An 18,876-nucleotide genomic window follows, 5' to 3' on the forward strand; every position below is an offset into this window, starting at 1 on the left:
TTTCACTGTATTACTCTCCAAATTAGATCACTGTGGTGGTGAGATATTCAGGCATAGTATCCACTGAAGTCTGATATACTGGAATATATTCATGCCTCATGGTTTCTCTTTATGAATTTGTGCTTGATTTTCAAGGGACTGAAGGTCAAGTTGACAGAAGGCAATGCTTCCCATTCAGAACACCTAAATAAATTATCCTCCATTTATTCTGCTGATTTGCTAACACTTTAAAAGTATTATAGGAGGTCCAAAGGGCCTGTTTTCTAACCTGGCACCTTTCTTCTTATGATAGAAGAGAGAACGGAGGACATGTGGATATCAGGCAAAGTTTCCTTATGGTCTCAGTTTCCTCACTGCTGTTTAGCCCCTTTCCTTTCGTCTTTGGGTGGGCCAACCATAGGAAGTTAGGACCCCCAGCCTTTCACTCCCAAACATGGCCCGTAGGTGCTGTGCAAATACAGGCAAATCAGTTATGGCCTGTTCTTATTCTGTGGCAGTTGATTAAACTTTGCCATTAGCCTCAGGATCAAGTCTTAATCTCTCTGCATGACTTAATGTCCGCATCCTACAAGATGCCGAGTGCGCTAACACTGATTCCGCCATAGCCCTTCAGCACATGACGTTTAAGCAAAAAAGTAATCCTACCAAAGTCAATGCTTAAAGTTAAGTGCACGTTTATGCCTTTATCCGGTGCACTCAGCACGCCGGATTGCTCACTTCTTACCTCCCAAGGGTGTTGCAAACTTTAATTAAGGCTGGAGGTCCTTGGGTAAAAGACTGATGTTACTAACAACATGTAGTTTAGCACTATTAGTATTTTGTGTCATAATTTTTAGGACCTGTTTATGGCCATTGTTCCTGCAAGAGTAGAAGACCACACTGTGATAAAGTGATCTGTCGCAGAGTCTAGTGGCAGCCATTTGTCTCAGAACTAAATGGGTCATACAGGCTGTTTACATTACAATTCTCCACCGAGTCCAAGGAGAAGGCAAAACCCAACTGTAGAATTACTTTTTCTTTCCTCCTTTCTTTTTTGCTTCTAAGTTTGAAATAATCAAGACGTGGGCTTTTTTTTTTCCTTGCCTGGGGAAAAAGTGTTGGTAAGATTCAATTAGCACTAAGAGTAGGGACCTACTAAAATGCCGATGTCAGCAGAAACTGCAAAATTGGTAGGTCCCCCAAGAAAAAGCCTGGTCCCTGTGAAAAAGGCAGGGACCACAAAAAAGCATGAAAATGGCCAGTGAGCTGGGGAGGTGGGGAGGGAACTGCAAACAAAAAATAGAGGGAAGCCTTGGTGTCCTGAACCTTGGGGGGGGGGGGAAGTTTTGTGGCAGAGCATGGTGGGGGCCCCCATGCCCCTAATTAGCCAAGGGGCCCCAGAAGTCCTGCTCCTACCCAGAGACTGACAGATGGCCATCTGAACCCAGAAGTCCCACCCCACCTGGAGTTGAATAGATGGCCATCTGTCCATCTCCAGGGAGGGGCAAGGCTTCTGGGTCTCCTCAGCCAATGGCGGGGGGGAGGCCTAACATGCTCTGCCACAGAAATGGCAACTGATGCTGCACTCAGACCACCACAAAATCAGGGGACAACCATCCTGATTTTGGTAGGTCCCTAACTATGAAAGGCTTCAGTGTTTCTCGCAGGTCCATTTTGAGACAGAAGAACAGATTAAGTGGCCCAAATTTATTGCAGGGCAGAGCTACGGTTCTGTAAGACCTACTTTAGCCCTGAAGAACCTGCTGTGGAACGAGCATTTAGGTGGAAGGCTGGTGCTAGCTGCCATCACGGTCCTAGCAGAAGCGCTCACAGGTCCCGGCCCTGGCAGATCCTAATGAATCTGCAAATTCTGCTAAATACCTGTCATCTCATCAGCAATCCCAGGCAGGAAAAGGAGTTTAATGTAGTTCAGGAGATGCCATTTGGGGATGGTCCATTGGCTTAGGAGCCCCCTCTGGTTGCAGGCATCATATGGTTATTAAGATGGGCTGGGAGTCAAAAAAGTTGCTCGCTGTAGTTTGAGGTCTTCATTTCAGAACCAGCTGTCCTTCGGTGAAAGGGTTCAGTTGTCTTACAATGAGGTAAGTTGCACGTTATGGAGCTGCCATTTGGATGTTCACATAAATTTGCACCTCTTCTCTGAGATTTTAAATTTAATAACATGTAGAAAAAATATAGAAAACGTATGTTTTGATATTTTAAGGGCCCCTTTATCTCTGGCTTGTTATTCCTTCGTACTGTTTGAGTCAAGGCCTTACAGCTGAGTTCAACATGTAAAATGCAGGTATAATGTTAAACAAGTGGAAGTTCAATTTTCTTTTTTCCTTTAAAGGAGAAGCACTCCATTTTCTTTTTTCCTTTAAAGGAGAAGCACTTATTAGGATATGAGGTTGAGGATAAAGCCAACAGGAACCACTCACTGATATTTTAGCTTGTATATTGTACAGGAGTCATATATATTCATGAGCATTCACTAATTATTCACCCAGTCATTCAAGTTAGGTGAATGAGGAGGAAATCGTGACATTCACTGATTAAATGGTTAGACAAATATGTGAGTTGCTCTAGCTGATGTATTCAGTCTTAAAAGAAGATAGCAATGGGGAATGGGGGGGAAGCGGACCGAAAAACAAAAGAGCGTACTGGAATGTGTTTTGCTTATGTATCCCCTGGACAGCAGTTCACTTTTAACAATACAAAAGATACGTGTGCTGGAGCCGAGAGCAAGATGCACGGTTAAAAGACATTGCAGCCAAAGAACTTGAGAGAGAACATTTAGCATCAGGTTGCAAAGTGAAAGTTATTTGATGGTTGATTTATACCCCCTGTGGATCTGTCCAACAGAGTTTAATAAAGATGCAGGGGCCAAATGTGTCAGTATGCCTTAAAACAGGGGTGCTAAACATACAGCCCACAGGCTGGATCCAGCCCCCAGAACCCCACCATCTGGCCCCCAGTGTTGCTCGAACCCACACAGAGCACAATGGACTATGCCAGATGAGTCTGACACCCCTGCCTTAAAACCTTGAAGGCCTTATCCATCTTTGGTGAGACTTTCTGTCCCTCTTGGGCATAAGCACTTGAAGCTAAAAGGGACAGGCACACGAGAATAGCGGGTCAGTGCTGTGCAGCAGGCATTAAGGGTAGAGAGAGTATGTATGCTGATGACTGACTCTTTTTATGAGCTCTACCACGAACAAGAACATACACAACTCCAGCCAGCACACATGAGCACAAGCCATCTCTCAGGATTAAGCCCAGAAAGATATAAGTCAAATGAACAGTCACGGCTGCAAGGACAGCCGCAAGACACCAGTCATCTCACCAGAGCTGCTGTTCTCAGATGAATTGTCTCATTCTACAAGCCGGCCGCTGGCAATTTTCTAGTCAATGGAGCCCATCAAGGATGAGCCAATAATATTTTTTCTTTCAGAGTAAACAGTCTGGAAAAGTAATTGCATAAAAGGTGTCCAAATCATCTTTAACTAGTTGGCTTTGCTAACCCCGTTCCGTCTTTTCAATGCCGCACAGACTGACACAGCCGTCTGTTCAGAGTTAAATCACTCGGGACATTCAGTGACTCTGCTCCCTGAAGTTGCTGCTCCATCAGACAGATGGAGAAAATTATATTCCCATCTAATTTTCAAAAAACGCCCAGTGAACTTACTTTGCCTGCGTTCTTATACTTGTGATTAGAAGGGTTTCCTGTGTGCCAGCCCTGCTATAGGTAAGTGCTAAATGACAAGAGATTGCAACATGCTGACTGGGTTCTTGCTGATTTAAAAGAAAATCCTGTCTCTGAAACATCAAGCGCTCACCTTAATGCACAGCTGTAGTGGGTAAGGAAATCAGTACATAGAGAACCAGCGCTAGAGGGACTGGATGTAAAGCAAAGACAACAAGTTGCTCACTATATATTGCATCAATTAGACTTCACCCTCTGGGGAAGGTGACTAGTTGTCACTGGCTTGTTCAAAGCGCTGCCAGTACCCAGTTGTTCTGAGTTTGTCAGGGCATTAACATGTCTCACTTTTTCCTCCCACTGTGTCACCTCCTTCCCTTGTGCTGACAAGTGGATTCAACAGCCTGCCCTGCTGGCCCTGCACTTGAAATGTAAATCAAACACATGGGACATAAAGTAAGGTTTCAAAGTTACCCATTAACCAGGGCGGAAGGGGTGGTGCAGCAAAAATAAACATTTCCAAGTTCAAGTCTGAAACCATGGAGTGTGATGAAAAATCTTCCTCCTTCCCCATTACCTAGTAACCTTTAGGGCAAGCCCTTTTCCCCAGCGTAGGAAATGTTCAGTGGCTCCAGGACAACTCAGGTGCTTGGCTTATAAATCTGAAGCCAGAAAGACACGGGAGGATTAAACCCTGCCACGCTGCAAATTAGCAGCATGGCGAATGCTTGCATGTGTGGTTTGCAGAGCACACTCATGGGGATGCACCCCAACAGTCCACATTTTTCATTTCAATGGGAGTTGAGAACACTTATTCAAGGTCCTTCCAAGCCTATCCTCGTTAAGGTGTGCTACTTTCTGTAGCCAGCCACATGCAAGAGAGTAATGTGGCTTGTGTCGTCTTGGATGACATTTGACTTCCCGGTCCAAATGGCTTGGTACTCACTTCCAGCTTGGGCAACCTGGAGTACAGCCCGATGGCGGGGCACAAGCTAACACTTGTGGAACCACAGCAAGATGCAGCAACCACTCTCCCACTGCACCCCATGATGATGTTCAGTCCCTCAGGCTGAATAAATCAGGTGTGCCAAAGCTGTGCCAGCTCAGCCAAAGATGCTCATTTAAGGCAGCGAAAGTGTTGCCTAAATACATATTGACAGGCTGGACTCTGCATCCCCACGATAGCTTCAGAAGAGTGGACTGGGATGAACAGATCTGTAGCAGACAGGGAGTACCTAACACAAGTTTTAATACCTGATTATGTTATTTTGCAGGTCACCTCGAAGAGTATCAAATGAAGCCCACAGCAATTCCCAGCTGTATCCAACAACACCATTTCTAAGAGGCTTCTCCTAAAGCCAGGAGCTCAGCATGATCTGTAGTGTCATCATCACCCACTGCAGCCTAAGCTGAAGATTGAACTGAATACCAGCAGGTGAACTTGGAAGAGCGTGAAGAATTGGCTCAGCTCAGTGAAACCCCGACACTCGGCCAGAGAATTCTGCCTGAGCAAGAAATTTTCTTGGGAGGTTTCTGAGTCCCTTTGATTAAGAAATGCTGACTGCTGGGAAATACATTCCTTTAAAAATCTTGTTGTGACTGAATTTGAGGTTGGTGAAGATGCCTAAAGGGGAAGGGACCTCTTCCATTCAGCCACCTCACAAAAACCAGGTGGGTAGCTGCTGCGGGAGCTCAGCTTCTACACACAAAGAGACATTTTGGTGAGAGACTGCCTCCATTTCTAAATTCCAGGACCTCACTTCCCCGCAGAGCCTCTTAGCAATTAGCCTCAGACCACCAGTTTACCAGGGAGGCCGACTAGCCCAGGGGAGACGGTCCTGGCTGCAAGTCGGGAGCTCTGGGTCCCATTCCCATTGCTGCCACCGGTCTTACGCAAGCTATCTCATCTCTAGGAGCTTCAGTTTGCCAGTACGTTAAATGACGGCACTCACCTTCTTGGACAAGTGCTTTGAGATCCATAGACAGAAAGCAGCTGGTGTGGCTATTTTACAGAAGCCCCCCATCAGCAGAACAGTTGGTGAAAACATTTCCTCCCTAAAAGTCTGAGCTATTTTCAAACAAGCTGACTGTATATTCTTAGTTGTCTCCTTGAATGCTGAAAGCCTGTGGATGCCTATGATCAAGTAGCCTTTCTGGAAATAGTGTTCCACTCGGATGAAGTAAACTCTTCCTCCCTCATTAGACTGCATCTCAGAACAGATCAAAGCCACTTTATTGGCAAAGCAATGGCAATGTCATTGTGTGAACTCCTCTTCTATTGAGGAACTGGATCTCCCTCTCTTTATTTTTAGAATAACCATGCTGAGCTTTAAAATTGCCTTGATTATAATGTAGCATTTAAATGATTTGCCCTGGAAGATCATTTTGCATCTGAAAGTTGCTACAAGCTGGTAAAAAAAAAAAATCCACTCTATCTTCCTCTATTGCTTAGGAAATTGCAATCCTCAATCTGCAGCTTGAAAACCATGTTGCCATGGAAATGATGACTGTGCTGTCGTAAATAAAAGTATTCTGGGGTCACTGGGGTCTGCAACATAAACAGGGACACACAAAACTGCCTGGGAAAATGCCAAGATGCTTTAAACATATAGGAGGATTATTTTAATAGTTTAGCATTTGCCCCCTTGCCATCATGAGGGCTGCTGAAATTAGCACCCGACTATAAATAACAAGAGCCCTTTAAAAACAAAATACAAAAATCTCTGCTATTAGCATTAATAGCAACAGATTAGGAGAACAATATTGTGACCGTGCTGATGCTATTTCTTTATTGCATCTGATATGTATTTCTCTCCGCAATGTGTTCAGCAATTAAAGAGAGCAGCATAGCAGTTCTGCAGCACACAGGGTCATACCACCAGAACGCTCCTGTGAAAATTGGAGGAATCTGTCTAGAGACAACCTACAAAATCCGGTTGACGTCAGGAGATTGTTGAATTGTAGAATGCATCCATTGGAAGCAAGTCTGCCAGGAATTCACAGACCCCGTATCATACATCTGTCAGATCAGGGTAGGTCATTAACCCTAAAACACCTTGGGACAGCGAGTTCCTCCATCTGCCCTGTGCGAAGGGGCAAATCTCCAAATTCAGCAAAACGCCAAAAGGGGCACGCTGCACAAGTCCTGTGCAGATCCCATTAAAACTAGCGCTGCTTTGTACAGCAAAAGCCGTGTTAACCGGCACTTTATTAGCCAGAGAACACTACTAACGCATCCGAGGGATGCGGCAAAAGCAAAACCAGAAGTACCACTTCTGGGGGACTTCCGGTTTCGCTGCCGTGAGCCGAGTTTTTCTTTGTTGCTTCTTCAGCCCATGGCCCAAGGCAAAGCAGCTTGCGCGGGGCCCCCCGCCCTGCCCTCCGGCACACTGATGCCGGGGAGTGCACCAGATGGTGCACGTTTGATTAACCGGCATCCCCCATTCCCGGGGGATGCCAGATAACAGAGCTTTTACTCTACTAGCATCTGCATTGGGCACCTGTAAATCTTGTTGCAGGAGGAGGAAACTTTGGGTCCCAAAGTTGCCAACCTCAGGCTTCTGATTAACTTTGGATGTGCAAGCGGTCCCACTGACTTGGATACAGTCACTTATTGTTGTTGCTTGTGTTGCACTCCGAAGTCTCTATCAGGGCTGTGAACCGAAGTCTCTATCAGGGCTGTGAACCCCCTGGTGCTTGGGGCTGTACAAACACAGAACAAAAACACGGCCCCTATCCCAAACAACTTAGTATCCAATGGGCACAGGCAAAAGCAGGGGCAGGCAATTATTTCGGGCAGAGGGACACTTACTGAGTTTTGGCAAGCCATCGAGGGCCGCATGACAGGCAGCCAGGGGCAGATAAATATTAATTTTCTAAATTTTTCGGGACCCCATGGGCCAGACAGAATGGCCTGGTGAGCCACATCCGGCCCGTGGGCCACATTTTACCCACCCCTGGCATAAAGCCAAGCACATGCATACATGTTTGGAGGGAACTTAATCTGGAAATGAAACATTTAAAAACTGGACATCTAATGCTCCCTTAAGGCAAAAGCCTTAGCCAGAGAGGGTTTGGGGCACACCGCCTGGAGGGAGTAAGGCTTCTATGGCAAAGACCATGCCCTTCTCCTCTGTTATCTGCACAGGCATTTAGAGCATTGAAACACACCTAAAGGAATGGAAAATGCATGTCTCGCCTGTTTACCTCCTGTCTCTTACTCTGCCCAAGATGGGGAAATAATGTTTCCTGAGATGCTGGAACACATATGTCTACCGAGGATTCTGGCGGCCGTCCTGGCTGCTACTGCATATTAAAAAATGATTCATTTGCTCCTCAGAGGCAAGGAGGACAGTACCAGCTGTATCACCTCTTCTGAGCTGAGTGACAGCAGCAGTGATGTTTCCACAGGGAAGCTTCCTGTTTGCTCTTTGTACCGACATTTATAGACCAGAGAAAAGGGATGCAAAATGGAGGCAAGATTAGTGAGAAGCTGCAACAAATGAGAATTGGAAGCTATACCACCAAGCCATACCCCCAAAATGTGCTTGTGCCCGTTGTTTTTCCTCGGGTTTTCTTCTGTCTTTTTTTTTCAGTGGGGGATAGGCTCCCCTCAATACCCTCAGGTTTCAGACCTTTATGACAGCACCATCCCTCTCCAGTCATCCCAAGGGTCCAGCAAGTAATATTCCTCATATCGATAAATTAGATATGCACAAAGAGCCAACCTCGGTGAACTCGACCGATCCTTTGACTTCTATAACAATAACGTATCAACAGAAAGTGTTTTCTCCACCTTTGTGAGAAGCCCAGCTGTGCTTCTGGCGGTTCAGTGTGACATGTATCAGACCAACACCACCATATACCATCCTAACGGACCAGGGGCAGGCAATTATTTCAGGTGGAGGGCTGCTTACTGAGTCTTGGCAAGGTATTGAGGGCCACGTTACAGGCAGCCAGGGGCAGATAAATATTAATTTTCTCAATTTTTAGGGACCCGCGGGCCGGATAGAATGACCCAGTAGGCCGCGTCCGGCCCACGGGCCGCATTTTGCCCACCCCTGTAATAGACAGTCCTACACGTTGTTCACAGAGCTGTGCGTATCATTGTCCATACGGACCATGCTATCGTTGAAGGAGCCCAAACTGATTCGCAGCTTGCCAGCTGCAAGTCTGCACTCACTGTCCTGATGGCTTGTTTATGGGTGTGGGTGATGGAAAAACCAGGCTCAAAAGTTACCCAGGATGACAAAAATGAAGAAAAAATCTCTACCGTGCCAGGCACAAAAGGGAATTGGAAAGGCAGCTTGGAGCCTTTAAGCGGTACACAACCAAAACAAAAAAAGCTACATAATGAATCGTGCAATCAATAGGAAATGCATATGAGATATTAAAACCCACGTGAAAGTAGACCCTTGGCTGTTGCACATTAGCTTTTAGGGTACTACTCGAGTGGATTGTGGAAGATTTGCGGTTCCTTTCAAATTCCTTTCAAAATGATCCCCTTTGATTTTATGTCAAGCCTTAGCTGCTTGCGTTAGCTGGAAATTAGACCGAGAGCTTTGCTTGAGTGCAAGATCCTACAAAATCAAAGGTCTTTATCGTGGGGTTTTGTTCGGTTTTCCTTCCTTGGTGTGAGAAAGGGTCGTACTTCTGAGCTACCAGGTTAGAACCAATGACTCAGAAATAAGTAACAGTAAAACCTGTCTAACTTTTATACGTCCAAAGCGCCTCTTCTAGGCACACAATGGCAATATGTAAACACAGAGATCTGCTATTTGGAGATGGATCAGCAAACCGCACGGTGGATTTAACCAGCTTTGAGAGAGAAGTGGATGTGTTGTGTTGCGCGGGAAGCTGGAGCCTTCATCCATGCTGGTGTCCTTCTGCACAGGCACAAGGTGAAACTAGTGCCCCCACTGCACCTGGAGGCTTCATTCACCTTGCAAGTCAGCTTTGCTGCTTTACGGCCAAGATTTGACGATAGGTTTAGTAAAATCCACCTTACAATCCATAGGGTTACCATACGTCTGGGTTTTCCCAAAATGTCCTCTTTTTGGGTCCTCCCATCGCCATCCAGGCATTTCGGGTTTTTTTAAAATATCGACAGATGTCTGGGATTTTGCTCTGCGTCTGCTCAGCATTGAAGTTTTTCTCAGCACTTCCTGGCTTGCCCCAGCAAGACGCTGCTCGGTGCTGGGAAGAGAGGGCGGTGAGGGCAACTGGAGGCAAGGTGCACACAACGCTGGGGCTGCAGCAAGGTGGGGGAACATGCCTGCCCCTCCAATGGGAGAGGGGGGTGGGGGGGCCCTTCGGGGGTGGCAGGGAGCTGTGTGGCCTGGCTGGTGGCACCAGGGCCAGTGCCTGTGCTTGCCAAGGGCAGGGCAGCCGAGGGGAGCAGGGGGCTGCGGGTCAGGAATGAGGGGCACCAGAAGGGCTAGGGGAACAGGTAGCTGTGGCTTGGGAGTGAGGGGCACTGGCAGGGTTGGGGGGGCTGAGGCTTGGAAGTGAAGGGCAGGGGTAGGGCACAGGCATATCACTCCACCCCCCCCCCCCCCAACAATATTACCCGCCCCTCCCTGACAGGTATCCTCTTTTTTGAAACTGGAAATATGGTAACCCTAACAAGGGGAATTTAAGAACCTTGGGTAAAACTACTTTCCCATTCAGGCTCCATTGTTGCTGATAGGGTCTGACATTTCCAAGTTTAAACAATGATTAGAAAATCTCCTTTTTATCATTTTAGGAGGAACAACTCAATCACACCCTTGGAAAGAAGAGAGAGTAGAAAGCAAGAATGTTCTTTTGAGATAATGAAATAGAAAGGCCTGAGTGTCCACGTGGAAAAAGTTGAAATGTGGCACTGTGATTTATCCTTTATTACTCAGGGTTCATCTACCCAAGTATCAATGCATATACAATAATAACACCTAGCGCAATACATATTCATGTGTGCACCCACATACACAAATATATGTGTGTGTGTATATGTGTGTGTGTGTATGTAGAATCCCCATTTTACAGGTGAGGAGACTGAGCCTCAGCAAGGAAATGTGGCATGTAACCAGGCCAGTGACAGACTTGCAAACGGATAATCAATCCAGTGCAGTATGCCCTAGGAGCACCCTGCTTGGTTTAATTTACCTTGCTGTCATTGAGCTATCATCTGTCACCTAAAGCTCCATATGAAACATGATTGTCTGATGCTAGTACCACTGTGCACTGCTATTCATTTAAATAAAACAGTGAATGCCCTTTCTTAATTAGAAGAAACTTTCCGTTTTTCTCTCTGCAGAAATGCTGCTGCTTGGTTTGAATTTGCATCCAAGAATATGGCTCAGTTCCAGAAGCACAGTTCTTTCTTGACTTTCAAGGCGTGTTTCATTTCTTGCTGGCAAATAAACATGAAAGTGAAAATGTTGTTGGGGGGAGGATATAGAACATTGGGTGGAGCCCAGTTGTAACCCATTGTCCAAAGCATTTAATTAGCGTTAAGAAATGAACTCTAAAACCTGATTAAAAGGAAATCTTTAACCTCCAGGGAAAGTCCATTTTCCTTCGCTTCCCATACCTTTGCAATTTTCACAATGCAGCAAGGAAAATATTAATCTCAAGACCTGGCTCATATCAACCATAGTCCTGTAAAACCCAATCTTTGAAATCGCCATGTATTTCTGCTTCAGTAATCATTAGCGACTATAATAAACTGTAATGTTCTGAGGCTGGATTTTTTTTCCTACTTTCCCGTGTGACCTATGTTGCTATCAAACTCTAGCGCTTTTTGGCATCCTGGCACACACTTTCAGAAGGGGACACAAGGGACACACGTGAAAAAGTGTAGTTACGTGCAATGGGTTGGTCTTGGATGGAAGTGCATCCAGGAGGAAACCTACATAAATGTGGCCTAAGTCAGGGCTGTCCAACTTCTGAATAGCTGGGGGCCACAGGGCTCCCTGCCACACACTGCACAAGCTCAGGCCATGCCACACCACATGCATCCCAGTCCCCCGCACCATAGCAGCATGCCACCCGCCTCCACTGTACTGCCCCAACACCTGCCTACTCCGCAGTCATCCTCACAACGGGTCCCTCCCACTGTGCCACACAGTAAATGCCCTGATGTACCACGCTGGAGCCTCACACTGCACCTCGCAGAGTCCTTGAGCCCCTCCAAGCCACCCAGACACGGGCTTCCTCAGGCTCACCCCCACGGCTGAGGTCTGGCTGTGGAAGCCAGGCAGCAGGGAAGCCCCAAGACTATGAAGGCAGCAGCTGCCATGGTTGGGGGGTGGGAAACAGCACCTGACTGGGAGCCCAGGAGCCCCATGTTAACTCAGCAGGGCTTCAACTGGCTGCCAGTTGAACAGCCCGGGCCTAAATCCCATCGCCAAGGTCAAACATGGAAGTCAGGGATAGAGCAGACATTGAACCCAGGGCTCTTGCACCCAAAGGTAACACACTGATCCCTCTCCCAGACATTCTTCCTACCTTTCTGGCTCACACCACCCTTGGGTAATCATTTTGCTTTTCACTCTCACCATAGGCAATAAGCACTTGAGGACAGGAACTGTTTCAGCCATGCTTGTGTGAGCAGAAGTGGGCCATACTATGGGCTGGAGCATCTGGACACTGCAGTTGTAGTGCTGATCATGTCTAGCTCTACTGCCATGCTCTTCCTTTATAGACCTCCATGGACAGAACTGGTTATAACAACTCCCTGAAATTCAGAGATCATTTGGTAAGTTAGTTAGAGGAGACGAGTCTCTTCTATTGCTGCACGGCCTTGGCTGAGTGCTGAAAATGGTTTAAATTAAAGATATGGTCATTCCCACTGCTCCTCACTGCAGAAAAGAGACATAGGGTTTGTAGATAGGCTGTCGCCAATAAGGCAGAAGCAAAACATGCTTTTATTTACAGAATGAAATCCCAGGGGCACCAGAGATGAGCCAATGGGATATGCATGTAACGTAGCGAGCACCGACTGCATGAAATTCTGATTAAAGAAAGGGCGGACAGCTGGGTGTTCTGATAAAATGGGCCTTTATTTTTAATTCTTTCTTTCATTATCAGGATTTTGGAGACGTGTGTGTCCCTGCAACAAAATCCAGTTTCTTTGATACGCAGAAAATTGGAAACAATCTCACAAGTAGCACAAAACAAAAGCCTACCACAAAAAGAAAGCTATAAAATTTAAAAGGCATCCAGGCTTTCAGAAGTGTCTGGTTCCCGGTCCAATGGGTGGAAGGGTGGCCTGGTCTGGCAGTAGTTCAATCCTTTTAATATGAAGGACAAATACTTTCAAAATCTTGAGAAAAAGCCAGGGAAAAGCTATTACTATTTTCTCCTCATTGCTATTTTCCCCCTCTGCCCCCCTTCAGGGTTTTCAATAGCTGTTTAGAGTTGTCCATATAGGCTTTCTTCAGTTGCTCTCTCAGGTCCACCTGTCCTGCTGTCCACCTGTCTGTCCGTCGCATCTCTAATGCAGGTCTTTCTTTTTTGCTGCAAACTGCTCTTCATAAGCTGCCGCTTTCTTCTTAGCCTCTCTACGTGATTCCTTGCAGGGGCGCTGCACCGTGCCACGTAGGGTTAGCCGCACTAGGTGTGCAAGCGTGATTTACAGGATAAACCCAGAGTTTTCAAATAGTGTCAAAAAATGTTCTGCCCTGTTGCGGTCTTTCTGAGTTTCACTCTGGTATGTTTTGGTAGTGCAAATGTAAAAGCTGGTATGTTCTGAGGAGTGCCTTGAGAATGACTGCTCTGTACTGCCTAAGTCTAGAAGGAGGTGGCAAAAGAGCTGTAAGGATATAGAAAAGGGGCGGGGGGTCAGGGAAATCGGGAAGACTGTAACGATTCAGTTCCATTGCACTTCCGTCTGAGTATGCGTGCCACTTGCCCCTGGAGGTTGTGGGGGTACAGCGAGCTCCCGCAGGCAACAGCGCCGCTGTCGGCAGAGGGAGCGTGGCAGCGGTGAGCAGGGGGCAGCACCAGGCAGCCACGGTGCTGTCGGCGGTGGTGGGCGGAGGCGGCGAGTGGTGCCCATCCACAAATGCTGTTGGCAGTGTCGGCAGCAGCCAGTGGCGATTACGGACCGCGTACAGACACTGCCGGCAGTACTGGTGGGGGGGGAGATGGCGAGCGGTGACAGTCCTCAGGTACCACCCACAGGGTCAGTGGCGCCTTTCCGCCACACTTGGGGGTGCACGTGCAGCCACGTGCACCCTCTACCTATCGCCGATGCGTATGAGCGTGCATAAAATATGCAGATCCCTCCTCACGGGCAATACTTGTTCATCCTTCTCTACCATTGCCTTTCGCCTGCCCTGTTTTGCTCTCTCTCTCTCCCCCACATGCACAGATATAGAAAATGGTATCAGAAAAAATACTTATCACCCCACCTACACTAACTGCCTCCATCTGTGACCATAGGGCAATAGCAGGAAGGCTTCACTAAGCATTCACTGAATTCATAGGATGATAGGAAAGTAGAACGGGAAGGGGCCTCACAAGGTCATCGAGTCCAGCCCCCTGCTCAAGGCAGGATCATCCCTGATTTAACCAGTTGTTCTCACCACCAGTAGTGAAAATGGCTGCTGTAAATTATGAATGAGACAAATAAATTTGTGGGTAAACAAGGATGGCAGAAGGATGCTTTTCTGTTTTGTAAAGATGAGGTAGGCCCAAAGGTGAGTCACAGGCTACTAGTAGCCATTACTAGTTACCCTGGACAGCAGAATCCACCACCAACAAGCTGGTGATTTGGTGTTTGGAAAAAATAAAAGGACTTTTGATGCTAAACATGTAGAGGAAAATTCTGCGTCTATCAAGGTTAGCTGAGTGTTGGCGCTGACTTCAGCAGAGCCAGTATTTGCCTGAGCAAAGAGTGGCCCTTCCTGTCATCTCTGCTGAGTTTAATGCCAATGATGAGCTATGTCCTTGCAAGTAGGAGGAACATTGTCATGGCACAGGTTGATTTGCCAAGCCCATCTCAGGTAACACTCCCCTCCTTGCTCAAAACCGGCCTCTCAGCTCTGCGTTTTCTTGGCTGTTGAAAGGAATCTATGAAAACAGCTTACCTGGATCCCCAGGCTGCAGCTGAACCGTATTTCCAGAAATAAAATGATCTCCATATATTTGGCAAGGAACAAAGACTGACATTGTTCATAAAAGTCTTCGGCGAGTGTTTTGTCCAGCCCATCCACTAGCACTGAATCCGAGCATAGCAGGGGACATGATAACCCCCCAGGAGCCAGCCTGAAGACCTTAGTGAAGAACTTTCTACTTCCATCAAGGCGCAACCTACCATTGATAAACGCCTGGATCTGATTGTGCTGCGTTACATTTTGCAGCCCCAGCAGTGCCAACAGCGTGCAGCATGGCTCTTCTGCAGAAGGCTTAGGAAAATGCTGGGCACTGCAGGCAGCACTTTTCTTTTCCTTTTCTAATACCTTTCCCTCCACAAGCAACAGATAAGCCAACATAGGCACAAATGTGCAATGTTAAAATGCTCCCAAGCCAGGGGAGCTTTGCCATGAAGTTCAAAGGAATTAGCCTTCGCTGCAATTCTTTTGACCATGCAGCTTGTCTGCTTTGCCTCCCAAGGAATGTATTTTTTAACAAAGAGAGTTCATGAAGCAACATGTCTAAATGAAGCAGCCATCCAAATAAACTGAAGCACTTTCAGGAGAAATACAAACCTTAGCCCCACGCGCTCCCCTCATTATTAAACAAAGGTCAAGTCGGGTTCACCAGTGCAGAATGCGCACGTGAATTATGAGATTGCTGCTCAGCTTTCTTTCAAGTTGTAGGCTGGAAACAGATGGTGGCTGTAGCATTAATGACAGTGGAACATGTTCCTGCAAGCCTACCCATTTTTCTCTCTCTCCTCCAACAGGCAGCTGCAAGGAACATTATGGAAAATCACACTGATAGCCGGCTCATCCGCGCTGTCCCCCAGTCCGACAACCCACCTTCTGCAGCCACTGGGGAACAAGAGTACGTCTCTGATCCTGGTCACCAATTGGCTTGTTAAAGCCCTAAGAAAGAGTGGAAAAGATGCCATGGGAGATTCACAGGCAGAAATACCTTGTTGATAGTCCTTTCACTAATTGTTTCTTCCCTCTACCAGGTTTACACTGCGTGAGATGCTGTTGATCGCACTCGCCAAAAGACAATTGCCGATGGCAAAACTCGCAATCTAATTAGACAAGATAGGCCAAGGGTGGGAGAAGGAAGTTTTCTTTTTATTCCCAATTTAATGATAGCGAATGGAGGCCGAGAGCTTCAACCACTCGCCCAAGACCCCAGAGGAAGTGCGAGGCAGAGCCTGGATTTGCAGCCAGCTCTCCTGAGTCCCAATCCAGCACTTCAAACACAAAAGCATTCTTCCTCCATTGACAGATACTGAATTGACATCACCGAGGCCTGAAATGTGTTAGCAACAGCACAGTTGCAGCAAAGGCTGCTATTGTATAAATTGCACCCTTCTCTGCAAATGCGTTTCAACCCTGATGTGAGGGGATCACTGTGGGAAATGGGGAGTTTGCTCACTCATCCTATTCAGTTCTTGGTTTGCTTGGTGAATCTGACAGCAAAGCTGCCAGCATTTTTATCTTTACAAAGGTGAGATGTTTTGGCTAACAGAGGCAGGCCAGCAAACTCATTTCACACAGGAAAATAGGCAAGCTTCTTTCCAGTCCTTTCTATTAGCCTCGACATTGCACAGTAAAAATATATCTGTTTGAAAATGTACTATTTATTGAAAAAGCCACCAGAACCCAGCCAAATGTATAAGAAAGGTTTGTGTCCCAAAGTGTTTGCAAGGTGACAGACCAGAGTGAGATGCAACACGTTGGAAATAACAAGGATGCTTCTAAGTAATAGGAGCACCAGTCACATCACGGCAACTACGGAGCTATCACTGAGGGCCTTTCTAACCATCATGGCAGAGATGAGGTTTACATTATATAACATACACTTCATCCAGTATTACCATGGCGCTTTGCAAACATGAATTATCTGAACTTTGCATCTCTGCAAAGTAAGGGAATAGCGTTATTTTGCACACGGTAAAGCCAGAATCCGGCAAAGGGATCAGTATCAATGCAGATGAAACTAAAATGAAGGTTGGCTACACAGCAAAGTGAAATGAAATTTGCAGATACCAATCTGTGCAATTAGCACCAGCAAAACGGGGACTGGGCTGGTGTGGGCACTAAGGCACGTGGTTGACTGCCCAGAGGTAGCAAGTTTGAAGCCATTGCTCGCAGTGCAGGTGTGTCAGCTTCCAACAAATCTGCAAATTCTGCAAAATACCTTGGCACGAGGACATAAAAAAGGGAAGGACCAGCAAAGCTATTTGTGGCTTTGCCCCTGTTGCGCCCCCCCAGATGGGTATCAGTATCAAGTCTATTTCATTGAACAATATATTAAGAATTTCAGCACTAACTTTAACAAATTGAGCCTTAACAACTAGGGTTTGTGCTGTAGGGTCTAGTCAGACCAGAAATTAGCCTGTACAAGTCGTTAATTTTTGAATTTGAAGTAAAAATGTGCCTCTCCATCCCTTACACTAGGGCTGGCAAATACACAGCCCGTGGGCCAGACAGCCCACGGAGGTGGGATTTCTGTCTCACAAAGCTTCTCAATGCAGTTGCTCGACCCACTGTGTTAGCCCAGCTGGCGCCCTGACACCCCTGATGCACAGGCCCCTTTCCCCACCACCAGATTTATGGGTTTTGGTGATCACTGGCAACAGAAATCAGCCGCAGTCAGTGACGGAAAAGGGAGAGGTCGAGTGTTGATGGCTTGAACCCCCTGGGTGCTGGCTGTGCTGAAACAGCAGCTCTGGCAGGCGTGGTAAGAAGCCCCTGGGCAGGATGACCCACCCCTTTGTTGGCAGGAAATACGGCCTGCCAACTGATTTCAGTCTGACACCGCCGCCTTACAAAATGGAAGGAGTACATTATGCTGAAAACCCATTTCCTGTTCAGTGTTCAACACCCCTCTTTACTACTGATGATACCAGTAGTTGAACCAGGAATTCGCAAGGCAAGTTGAAGGATTCGTGCATTTAGCATTTTCCCAGAGGGGAAAATCTTTGTGGATGTCGCGATTGTTGCCATTACCTGAGTATCTATTTATCTGTCTGCCTGTCATCATTATGAATCAGTTGCATCCTCTGAAACAATGCATTTTCTGTCAGTAATGAGATTGAAAGCACATTAGATGTTTCCACTTCTGGTTTTATCTTCTCCTAATCTAGCCTGAAAATGCTTCTGCAACTGCTGTAATTCTTCGCCGATAGAAGATCGGCGTTCACAATATCTTCCTTAATTAAACTAGATAAGGCATTGTGAGTTATGATCGGGTTGATTTCCTACCTTTTAAGATGTATATTATTTTTGCCCTCATGGTCACAAAGAAGCATGCCAAAGGAAAGAAGGGAAGCAGACACTGTGGCGGGACTGGGGAGGGCCAACACTGCTACATGCCATATAGCATAGCTCAGCTGATACATGTTAGGCCCCTAAATGCATTTTTCTTGCACCATGGCACACATTTTCAAAACGCTGCAGGCCACGTGTATGCTTAGCACCACTCTGTGTGTGTACAAAAGGCAAAGACAAGGGAAATATTCTATTATCAGACCAAGGTCTTCCGGACTCTAGTACAGCAAGGTGCTTAAGACTATCAAGTCAAGTCAAGCCAGTCCCGAGGCCTCTGAAACCAGTGGGGCACCTCAGGTGCTACAACAACCCTCCTCCACTCCGCCCTGTGTCTGGCTAGCTTTGCGCACTCTGAAGCCCCATCCAGTCCTTAATATCGGTTCCCCAGCTCTTCTCGGGTCTACCTCTTTTTCTCTTTCTCTCCGCAGCACCCTGCAATATGGTGTTGGCAAGGGTGTCCAGTCTTCACGTGATGCATCCAAACCATCGCCGCTTCCTTCGTCTCACAACCTCCAGCGATTCATAAGTTACAATTTCTTAACTGATTTGCTGCTTGACAGACTCCTTGGTCCAGTGCTCAGTGTACAAGACATGCAGCAGCCTCCAAAGAGGCACACTGCAAATGCTTCAGTTCTGTTTGCCAACTTCTTATCAAGCATCCATGCCTCACAGCTGTAAAGCATCATAGAGATGACCGCAGTGTGCAGCAGATATCACTTTACCAAAGAAAGGTAGGCAACTTAAGACTAT

The 18,876-nt window shown here is 46.8% G+C and overlaps 1 long non-coding RNA gene across 1 annotated transcript in view; it reads right to left on the minus strand.

The window, feature by feature from the left end:
- LOC149854982 (uncharacterized) overlaps nucleotides 1-15,203 on the minus strand; it is a 40,817-nt gene extending 25,614 nt beyond the window's left edge. Inside the window, exon 1 of the long non-coding RNA XR_016438795.1 lies at nucleotides 14,755-15,203. This is a non-coding gene — a long non-coding RNA (uncharacterized LOC149854982). The remainder of the gene's footprint in view (nucleotides 1-14,754) is intronic.
- Between the last annotated feature and the right edge of the window lie 3,673 nt (nucleotides 15,204-18,876).

The sequence above is a fragment of the Crocodylus siamensis genome, chromosome 12 (genome assembly GCF_052110815.1).
Source record: "Crocodylus siamensis isolate JL-2025a chromosome 12, ASM5211081v1, whole genome shotgun sequence".
NCBI lineage: Eukaryota > Metazoa > Chordata > Crocodylia > Crocodylidae > Crocodylus > Crocodylus siamensis.